The sequence below is a fragment of the Callospermophilus lateralis genome, chromosome 1 (assembly GCF_048772815.1).
Source record: "Callospermophilus lateralis isolate mCalLat2 chromosome 1, mCalLat2.hap1, whole genome shotgun sequence".
NCBI lineage: Eukaryota > Metazoa > Chordata > Mammalia > Rodentia > Sciuridae > Callospermophilus > Callospermophilus lateralis.
In genome coordinates this window covers 195,672,209-195,683,372 of record NC_135305.1, presented here as the reverse complement: position 1 = coordinate 195,683,372, position 11,164 = coordinate 195,672,209, and positions in this window count along the sequence as shown.

The following is an 11,164-nucleotide window of genomic DNA, read 5'->3' as shown; positions in this document are numbered from 1 at the left end:
AGGAGACTATCATGCTAAGTGAAATAAGTTTTAAGTTTATTGCAGGAAGGAGTTGCACTGGTCCAAGTTAAAAGCAGGCCCCAAACGGTTACATTATACAAGCTGTGAGGTTTTTAAACTTGTGACAGGGGCCAGAAGGGAAATTTTACTCAGTGCAAGGAAATCCTCATTTAAACTTCGTTGAACCACAATCCCTGAAAACCCATGAACCTTCAACTGATGATCCTTAGCCAGTCAATCTCTACAAGGAACTGACCATGTCCTGTGCTAGTCACCCCCTTTGGCTGAATTACTTCTCCATATTCTGCCCTCTCAATTACAGCACCAATGCAGGCAAATTTCTTCTTAAATGCCTTCACTAGTTTCTTTTTATGGGATCACCAGCCATCCCTTGGACAGTAGTAAGGGTCTTCCTGCAGTTTCTCTGTTGAATTCTCATATGGATATAATCTTAGTGCCAGCAGGAAGCAGGTCATCACCTTTACTTGCAACAGCAAAGAGGTGAGGGAGGCTTCTGAGTCCTTGGTGGCAGGGCAGTGACTGGGCCTTATTTCACTCATAATAGATGGCAAAATATTTAATCACAGAGTTATGCAATAGTTTGGTCATTTCTACAGTAAGATGAATAATGTGCCCCTAAATGTCCACATCTTGGTCCCTGGAACTCATAAATTTTTACCCTATTTGGAAAAAGGGTCTTTGCAGATGTTATTAAGTTAAGGATCTTGAGATGGGGAAGTCATATTGGATGCTGTGTGTGGGGTGGAGAGGCCCCTAAATAAAATCACGAGTGTCCTGACACGAGAGAGGCAGAGGAAGATTTCACAGAGGTGATCTGAAGACAGAGGCAGAGTTTGGAATGTTGCTGCCATAAGCCAAAGAATTTTGGCAGCCGCAAGGAGATAGAATGGGCAAAAGATGGAGTCTCCTCTAAAACCTTCAGAGGAAAAAAAAGCCCTGCCAACACCTTGATTTAGGTCCAGGGGAAATGATTGCTGTTCTAGAAATGAGTGCAGTTCTGGAAATATGGCTTCCAGAACTGAGAGAGAATAAATTTGTATTGTTTTAAACCACCAACTTGGTGATAATTCATTACAGAACCTGCAGGAAACCAATACAGTTCTCTCACTGATGGACACATAGGGTGTTTACAATAAATAGCCTGTATGTGTCATCTTGCACATTTGCACAGTTATATTTGTATGACAAATCACAACGAATAGAGTACGTGAGGCCAAGTATATGAACATACAAAACAAAGATTTCACCCAGCCTAAAGAGAATGTTTATCTTCCAAATAGGTTCCAGATAATCAATATCAAAATGTTTGCCTTTAAACTTATAGCTTTAAATGGGTAAAAGCCTACCAATGACCTAACCATTCAACTCAAGAATTAAAGAACAAAGTAAACGTGAAAATACAAAACAAACGGAAACAATGAATAGAAACATAAAAATCAATAGGATTCTGAACACTATTAGCAACAAACCCACACAAAAGAATATTTTAACATAGCCCATGTGAAAGTGTCTTCAATATAACTAGATAGCAGACCTCTGAAAAGCTAAGCAAGAGAGAACATGCAAATAAACACATTATAAAATGAAAGTAGGAAATCAGATAGAATAGACCTTTAAACACAAAAGAGTACAAAAAGTATTTTGTATATAAAAAATGTAAGAAGCAAAACTTGAGAAGAAATAGAAGAAATTGTTTGCTTGAACAGGCTGATGTCAACTGAAAAATTATCTCAAAGACCTTTCCTCATACACATTGAAAATTACAGTCTCAAATGGTTTTATAAATGTGTTCACTCATATAATCTTTATGTTATCATCATCATCATCATCATCATCATCATAATATTGTGGTATTGGGGCCTCTTACATGCTAGGCAAGTGATCTACCACCGAGCTACACCCCTCAGCCCTATTTTCAGATACGATCTCACTAAATGGCTAAGGCTGGCCTCAAACTTGTGATTCTCCTGACTCCATCCCTCTAGTTACTGGGATTACGGGTGTGCACCTAGGCACCCAGTATATCCCTATTTCATACAGTTTGTTCCAGACCATAGGAAACCATCTTAATTCATGAACTGAGTACAAGGATGGCCTTAGGTCTTAGACTAAGCAACTTCATTTTAAAACTCCAGTTTGAAACCTGCAGTCTGACCAGGCACACCTATGGAGCCCTCCAGTATGGCCCTCAGGCACAAACAAGTCACTTCTCCCCACACAGAGTGAGTATGCATCTGCTGGACTTAGAGCCTAAGGCTTGAGACTTTTGATCTAACACTTGAGCTTAGCATGCAGAGGGAATGTGTGTAATGAGCCTGTCATGATTAAGTGTGTTCAGTGTTTAGAATTAATCTAGAATTGTTTGCTGTGAACTGATTATGTTTATTGCAGTACCTAACATTAAAGATTGTCATTTTCTTGATTGAGAACCTAGATAGTGGGGCTGGGGTTGTGGCTCAGAAGTAGAGCGCTTGCCTAGCATGTGTGAGGCCCTAGGTTCGATCCTCAGCACCACATAAAAATAAATAAATAAAATAAAGGTATTGTGTCTAACTACAACTAAAAAACAAATATTAAAAAAAACAACCCATCAAGTAAAATTGTATTGAGTGATTGAGTGAATAAAGCATTGAAAAAGGCAGAAGCCGTGGACATTCTTTATTTCTCCTCCTTGACTGCGTAAGTTGCACCTTTTGCCCATCATGACAGTGAGTCAAGTATAACCTTGATTCCAAATCCATATAAGGAAAGAAAAGATTTTGGAGTGGGTAGATTTAATTTGGTAGTTTAAATGATATTCACCAATTATTTCCAGTTTTTCCAGCTCTCAGGACTCAAGAGAGGATTGTACTGATTAGCCCCCTTGAGGTTGGGTGGGACCTTGTGAGGATTGATTCTGGGCTGGGACATTCAATGGCTGGTTGAGGACCCTTGGTGCCTTTTTGACTCTAGCATAGCAACTAGCCATGTGTGAGATGAAACTTGCTATGAGCCTGAGTCTCTCAGTAACTCCAATGAGCAGAATCTCACCCCTGCTCCTGCCTGTATATGGTACTGGTGAGAACTAAACATATGCCTATTTTTTCTTCTTTGCGGTATTTGGGGATTGAATCCAGGGGTGCTGTACCACTGAGCTATATCCCCAGTCCTTTTGATTTTTTATTTTGAGACAGAGTCTTGCTAAGGCTGACCTTGAACTTTCGATCCTCCTCTATCAACCTCCTGTGTTGCTGGGACCCCAGGTATGTGCCACCGGACCCTGCAGCATGCCCAGTGTCTTCAGTTCCTGACCTGGACACCAGCAGAAACAATGACTCCTTTCAACCTGTAAGACCGTTCCAAGACTCAGTTGTTCCAAGTTGCCCTCTGGAGTTCAGGCTGTTGCTGTGATGAAGTTGTGATCAGCGTGGAAACACAGTCCTTGTATTGGTTTCCCTGCTTCCCAGCCTTACTTCCTCGGCTTTTGGTTTTTCTGAGATTGTGTCTCTCTCCAGTAGAAGGTCAGCAGATAAATTTTTGCCTGGGTTCTGTTTTCTGGGGAAAGTAAGCTGAGATACCATAGAAGAAGGGAAGATTGGGTCATTGTTAGTTAACAGCTAGGAGTCTTTATATCCAAAGCCTGCAGAGCATCTTACTCAAAGGAAAAAGTTAAGACACATTCCCTAAGGTTAGAAATAAGGCAAAGCTGGGGATGCGGTTCAGTGGAAGAACATAACACTAAGCACGCAAAGGCCCTGGGGTTCAATTCCTGACATCCAAATGAATGAATGAATGAATGAATGAATGAATAAATGGAAGATGTCAGGTGTGGTGGCACACTCCTGTAATCTCAGTGGCTGGGGAAGCTGAGGCAGGGGGATCACAAGTTTAAAGGCAGCCTTAATAAAAGCAAGGCAGTAAGCAACTCAGGGAGACCCTGTCTCTAAATAAAATGCAAAATAGATTTGGATATGCTGCTCAGTGATTGAGTGCCCCTGAGTTCAATCCCCAGTACCTCCCCTAAAAGGCAGGGGAGATGTCTGATATCCCACCCATTGTTCAACAGAATATTGATGGCCCAAGACAGTACAAAAAGATCTAAAAGAGAAATAAAATATAAAAGGATAAGAAGAGAAGAGATAAAACTGTCATTATTTATCAATGATATACTCAATTGTATAAAAAGCCCAACAGAATCAATAAACAACCTATTAGAATCTATAAGAGTGTAGCAAGGTTGTTGGAAGATAGATCATCTCACAAGACTCAATAGTGTTCATGCATCACACCAGCAATAAACAATTACAAGATCTAGTAGAAACCACGGAGCCATTCACAAGTGTGAATATTATCAAGTATCTAAAAATTAAAGTATCAAAGAGTTCTTCAAAAGTTCTTTGGAGAAAAGTTGAGAACATTAGAAAGGAAACAAGTTTATCTGGATAAACAGAGAGACCACAATATGGGATTGGATGTTTTACTGTTACAAAGATGCTCATTCCCCTTTCAGTTAGGCCATGTATTCAGTGGAATCCTAGGACATATTCCAGTTGGGTTTCCTTTCTTTTCTTTTTTAAGGAACTCTACTGTCTCCCTCTAAAATGTTCAGGGAAGGATGAAAGCCATGACAAGCCAAGTGTCTTTTGAAAAAGAGATACCAAGAAGAATGATTCACCTCCCAAGTCGCCAGACTATAAAGCCCTGACAACAAAGCTGTATGTATAGTAGCTGTGCAGGAACAGGACCGGCCCCAAGGGGTAGAGAGAGGCTCAGGAGAAAACCTTGTCTTTATTTCTTATTTATTTATTTATTTATTTATTTATTTATTTATTTATTTATTTATTTATTTATTTTAAGGCAGAATATGGACCTTGATGGAAGCTGGCCCATGGGGTGTGGTGGGGGTCCCTATGACCCCACCTCATCATTCTTCCCCTGCCTCCCCACCAGCAGCCCTACCTGCGACCCTGCCCCCAACACGTGGCCCCTCCTCCAGGCCTGTCCCTAGAGTCCTCCCTGTGGCCCCACCCCTGGGTCACCAGAAACTAACTTTTTCCTACAGGAGAATTTGATCCTATGTTGATAGCACAAATCAGGAGAATGGTGATAGTGTCTCACAGTGGAAGAAAGACTAATTTGAGTCCTTTAGAGGTCTTTACCTTACTGTGTTTATGAAGGTGAATTTCAGATGGACTGAGGTATCAAGGTGGGGGAAAAACTATAAAGTGAAAAGAAGAAAATGTAGAAAGAGTATCTTTTGCCGGATGGAGGGAGAGATGGGTTTGAAAGATTTCTTAGACAAGAATCAGAAAACACAAACTATAAGGTAAAGTTTTTAATAGGTCAGGTTACACGAACATTACAAAGTCATTTATTTTTGTGGAACTAGGGTTAAAACTCTGGGCCTCTTACATGCTAAGCAAGTGCTCTACAACTGAACTACATCCCCACCCCTGCTCACTTGTCTTAAATGTGATATGACAAAGTTGACAACTGGCTTACAATGGGGAGATTTTTATATTATCAAAAAGTGACAGAGAGCCTCTCTCTCCTAGAGAGATGGCCTTTATTTGTCAGCTCTGACAAATAAACTCTCGTATGTTCGGAAAAAAAAAAAAAGTGACAGAGAAATAATATAAAGAAAATCCAACAGAAAAATTCACAAACAGCTAACATTAGGTATCAACTTTATTAGCTACCAGAGGATGCAAAATAAAATACCACTTAGCTGCTAGCCTGAATATTAGAAGGTCAAATGTCACACTGGGAATCTGCAGGCAATACGCCAATAACTAGGCTCACTGCCTACACACAAGGATCCTCCCTCCTGCTCCTGGGTAAATACTGCAAGAACTTGCTCACAGCCATCTAAGGACAGATGTTTATCTCAACATTCATGTGGAAGTGGGCCGGCTGGAGACATCCAGGTGTTTATCACCAGGGGAATGGGTAAATCCTGTGGAGCAGATGCACCGTACAGAATACTTTTCAGATGTTAGGTGCCATGAACTGGGTGCATTTGTTTATTATGGATGTATCTGAAAATATCTGTTGAGCAAAAGAAGTTAGAGGTGGATTAAGATCTATGGCGCATCGGGGAGAAGTGGCGTATGCCTATAATCCCTGATACTGGGGAGGCTGAGGCAGGAGGATCTTGAGTTCAAAGCTAGTCTCAGCAATTTAGCAAGGCACAAAGCAACTTAGTGAGACCCTGTCTCAAAATAAAAAATAAAAAAGACCTAGGATGTAAAAAGTGGATATGTAACTGATGTGATTCTGCAATCTATATACGGGGTAAAAATGGGAGTTCATAATCCGCTTGAATCAAATGTATGAAATATGATATGTCAAGAGCTTTGTAATGTTTTGAACAACTAATAATAAAAAAAAAAGATGAAAAAAAAGCAACCCAGAATTTATCTCTTACCAAAAAAAAAAAAAAAAAAAAAAAAACCAAAACCCAAGATAGAGCATATATATATTTTTACAAGGATACCAACACATCCAAGAGCACTTAGTTATCAAATCTATCAAAGTGGATGCAGTGAGATAAGAGTAGGAGCTGAATGGAAAAGAATAAAAGAATATGACAGCAAATGCCCTGAACCAAGGAGTTGATTTACTCAGTTTTCTGCATGTGTAAAAATTCGAACTTTTTATTTATTTATTTATTTATTATCTTTTAGTTTGTAAACACTGGCCCTGAGGCAATCCTTAGGGTCTCAGCATACACTTCTCAGGTAATTGTGCATTTGTCTGTTGCTCGCAAAGGCTGTGGGATCCTCAAAGCAGCACCTAATTTTTGGTCTCTGTTGTTCTCTTGGTATCTGGCCCATAGCAGGTTTGGCCAATAGTTTGGGTGAACCAAAAAACTCAGGAGATTTTTTAGAAAGCAATTTCTGCATTCCTCAGCAGCTTAGAGAAACAGAAATACTGAAGAATGTGGTGCCTGGAAACAAGATTTTCTAGTTTTCGTACTGCATATTTTCAAGGCTCAAAACTGAAAAGCAAGGCTTGTTTTTTTGGTCCTGTTTTTTCCCCCTCCTCTTATGGGCTCCTTGCCTTCTCCTCCCAATCTTCTATCTTGTCTCTAGCTGGACAAGAGAGTCAGGTGACAGAAGAGTTATTATGCAGTCCTTCCTGTCTTATCAGCAAGAGGGCGGGGGCTGCCTAGTACAGCCATAATCCAGCAAAAGCAGGCTGGTTCCATAGCCACTCCCCGCCTGTGGCTGCGCATGGTCCACAATGTCCCCAGGACAAAGTTCCCACCAGACGCTGGAGTCCTTCCAGACCTGCTCCAAGCTCGGCTCTTGCTACTTCAAGTGATAAAATCTGTTTCTTTAACAAGGGCTGCAGCCTGGTCATTCCTTTTGATATTTTTTAATTCAATAAGAAACAATTTCAAATAATTTGAATTAAAAATAAAATAATTTGAATTAAAATAATTTGAATTAAAATTAGGTAAATACTTTTAAATGCTGTCTTGTATCTGCCTGCAAAAGTGAGTTTGGGGAAGACACCAGGTTCCCACTTGTTCCATAAGTGACCATCATTTGTATCTCACTTTCCCAAATTCAGCTGTTATTTTGCAGAAATCAACCTCTGTGCCAGAGTGAACAGGTTAGGAAGAGCTGTGAGCATTGCCCCCTGTGTTAGAACATTCCACCCGGTCCCTCCCGATCCACTGTCCTCCCTGTGTGTCCTCCCTCCGCCTTATGTGTGTCCTGAAGGCTGGTCTCTACAAAGGGCATCTCCCTCGACTTCTAAGGGACTCAGCCAGCAAAGAGGCCAGCAGGAGGATAGTCCTGTTCAGTCAAAGCTCCCCTTGTTCAGCACCCTGTTTCTTTGTGACAATTTTATTTCTGAGATTTCATTGTACTTTCCAAAAACTCAGCTTCAGTGGAAGGTCAACCTGGTTCCCCCAAAGTTCTAAGGAAATAGGATGGGATGGTTCAGGGTCCTAAAACTCAGCTTCAGTGGAAGGTCAACCTGGTTCCCCCAAAGTTCTCAGGAAATAGGATGGGATGGTTCAGGGTCACATCTAAGAATGGCTGTGCTTCCCCCCACAGGATCAGCTTAGCAAGCCAGGTGCTGTAGGTGGTGGCCATCTGAGTGGATTTCCCCTTAGCATTCCCTTCTTGAACTAAAAGAAGAAAATCAGCTCCATGGTTAACAATAAATAGTACTTCTCCCTAGGGTGTGCTGTAGCTATAAAAGGTCACGAAAGCAAGAACTCCCTTCTTGGTAACGTTCTCTCATGTTGGACATGTAGAGTGTTTCTGAATTTTGGAGACTAGGAATAAGTTCTATAATTCTAATGCTTTCCTTAATAAACCTTTCCAAAATACTCTCTCTCTCTCTCTCTCTCTCTCTCTCTCTCTTCCTTTTCAGAGAGGGAACTGCTTTCTTACTCATTAAGAAACTTTATTCTCTAAAATTGTGGACCATCAGACACCTTGAATTGATGTCAGGAAGAATGAATCTTCTCACTCTTTCCTGGAGGACCCAAGTCTCAGACATAGAGAGGCAGCCTACATTTATACCTGAGTCTGGGAGCTCTTGATGAGGGTGTCCTGGATACAGGTCTCCACAGCTATCTAATCTTCTTTTTTTCCAAAATAATAGGTCCCTGGGATCCTTCATGGTCCAGGACCTGGGATGAATGATACCTGTACACACAGCCGTGCCTTGCCTTGAGTCCATCAAAATAGTGCCTTGTTTTACATTTATTTGTTTTTATTTTAATGTTTGTGGTATCAGAGATAGAACTTAAGGGTGCTTTACCCCTGAGCAACATCCCCTGTCTCTTTTTCATTTTTATTTTGAGACAGATTTGCCACTAAGTTGCTGAGGCTGTCCTCAAACTTATGATCCTCCTGCCTCAACGCCCTGAGTCTCTGAGATGACAGGTGTGCACCACCGTGCCTGGGTTATTTTACGTTTCACCTAGACCCCTCGAATCGGTGTGGCTCTATTTTTCTTTGGGGTGACAGCCAGGTTCTTCATGTGTGTGGTCTCTCTGCATCATGGCAATGGACACATGCTGTCAGACTAGGTTTTGTTCCTGGTGGTCTTGGGCTGCTTGAGTGAGGACACGGTTCATCTCAGATTTGCAGAGGGAACCCACACACAGAGCCAAAACAGCCACGAGCGTTCTTAGCCACCAGTTCTTGTAAGTCTCACCTGAAGAATTTCAATGAAGTCACACAGAGGAACAAGCAGGAGTTTATTAGAAAAGATCGAGGGTACAGATGTTCAGGACAAACTAAATGGGTCAACTGAGAAACTGAGAGAGGTTGACATGGCACTGGTAAAGTTATCTCGTTTTTCTTTTTTTGGTACTGGAGATTGAACCCAGGGCCAATTAACCACTGAGTCACATCCCCAGCCTGATTTTGTACTTTATTTAGAGACAGGGTCTCACTGAGTTGCTTAGTGCCTTGTTGCTGCTGAGACTGGCTTTGTACTCATGATCCTCCTGTCTCAGCCTCCAGAGCTGCTGGGATTACAGGTGTGTGCCACCGCACCTGGCTCCCAGCCCCTTTTTATTTAGAGAAAGAATCTTGCTAAGTTGCTTAGGGCCTCCCTGAGTTTCCCAGGCTGCTTTTGAACCTGCAATCCTCCTGCCTCAGCCTTCTGAGTTGCTGGGATTACAGGGGTGTGCCACCACACATGGCTAAAGTCAGGGCTTTCAAGGGTTTTGAGTCCCCTTTTTCTTGCCTCAAATTCTCATATCCCCTTTACTGATTTATCACCCTTTACAATAACCCTCAGCAAACTTTCTCTGTGAAGGTTTTGATGTCCTGGTCCCAACCTCAAGGGGTGCTTGGTGTGGTTTTGACAAAGTTTTGGTGATAAAGGAGGGTGGTGGCCACCAGGTCACAAGAGACAGTGATGACCAACTATGTCATTGCTGTCTTAGTTCCCATGTTAGCGCTGCCTTAATTCCTTTAAGGGGATTATAATCAACTCTGGCTGGGGGAGATTCTGACAGACCAGACCCCATTTTCCTGAAGCTTGTCTGCTTCAGTAAGGTTCCCCATGACTTTAAGCAATCGTTCCTGCAAAGAGTTGTAATGATCTAGGCTTGGGAAAGCTTGAACATTCTAGCTCGCATCATCCAGATGCGTGCTTGCCCAACAAGACTCCCTGTGATCTTTGTGTTGTGACTCGTGATTTTTTTTTTTTTTTTAATGCACATGTCTGATGTTGTACGTTCCTATCCTTCCTTATCCTCCCCCTACCCACCTGTTTGTGGCTGACTAACCTAACCAGCCAGAACAGCACCATGTTTTTGCACAGACGTCGGTTGTATAAGTGCCTGTAAAGTAAGTCAGATTTCTATGAAGGGCTGATCATCCTGTCTGGGTGAGTCCGTGTGCTGGCCTCATTCTGATCTAATGTAGCCTTCACGGAAGCCCACTGGGGACGTCCAGTGACCATCGCTTGGTAGACAAGGCCCAGACGGAAGTCCAGAGAAATCCATGCTCTGAATAAGCGGAACCAGCTGGAGACAGGCTGATCTTAAATACTGTCTGATATGGACCTCTGGCGTCTGTGCACACGTACTATGTTGCAAGCTAGATGTGACTCTGATCTCAGTTTCTTTCTCTGTTTGGAGGGGTATATCATGCCATTCTGTCCTGTGTGATCATGCCAGGGTGAAATTGTATGGCCAGTGCTGATCCTTCTGGAAGACCCAGGAAAATGCATGCTCATCTATTAGAACAGGAAGAAAGCCTGGGAGAGAGCCTGCTGCTGGGATTAAGGAAGGGAGATGAAGGCTGAAGCCTCTGACAGGACCATGGTCTTCCCACCAAGAAGCCATTACATCCTGTGAACCAGAACCTTGAGAGACAGGGAGGCGGCATCAGTAGATACTTAAAGCGAAAGGGAACTCGCCCTGGAAGCAGCTCTTGTGAACGTTTTGGCACTGACCTAAGGGGAGGGAGCGGAACGACTCCCACCACCCTGTCTTCAGGCCCCAGTGACAGTAGGAAAACCACTGTGGATCAGAGTTTGGAGAGCTCCTTATAAAGCAAAGTGCCCTCAGTCTCTTCCCCAGGCAGTGGGCACGCGGGAAAGGCAATCCCTTTCCTGATGGGTGGCCAGAGTTGGGGCCGCCAGAGTTTTTCTGAACTTCAAAGAAAGACTTAAAACAGAT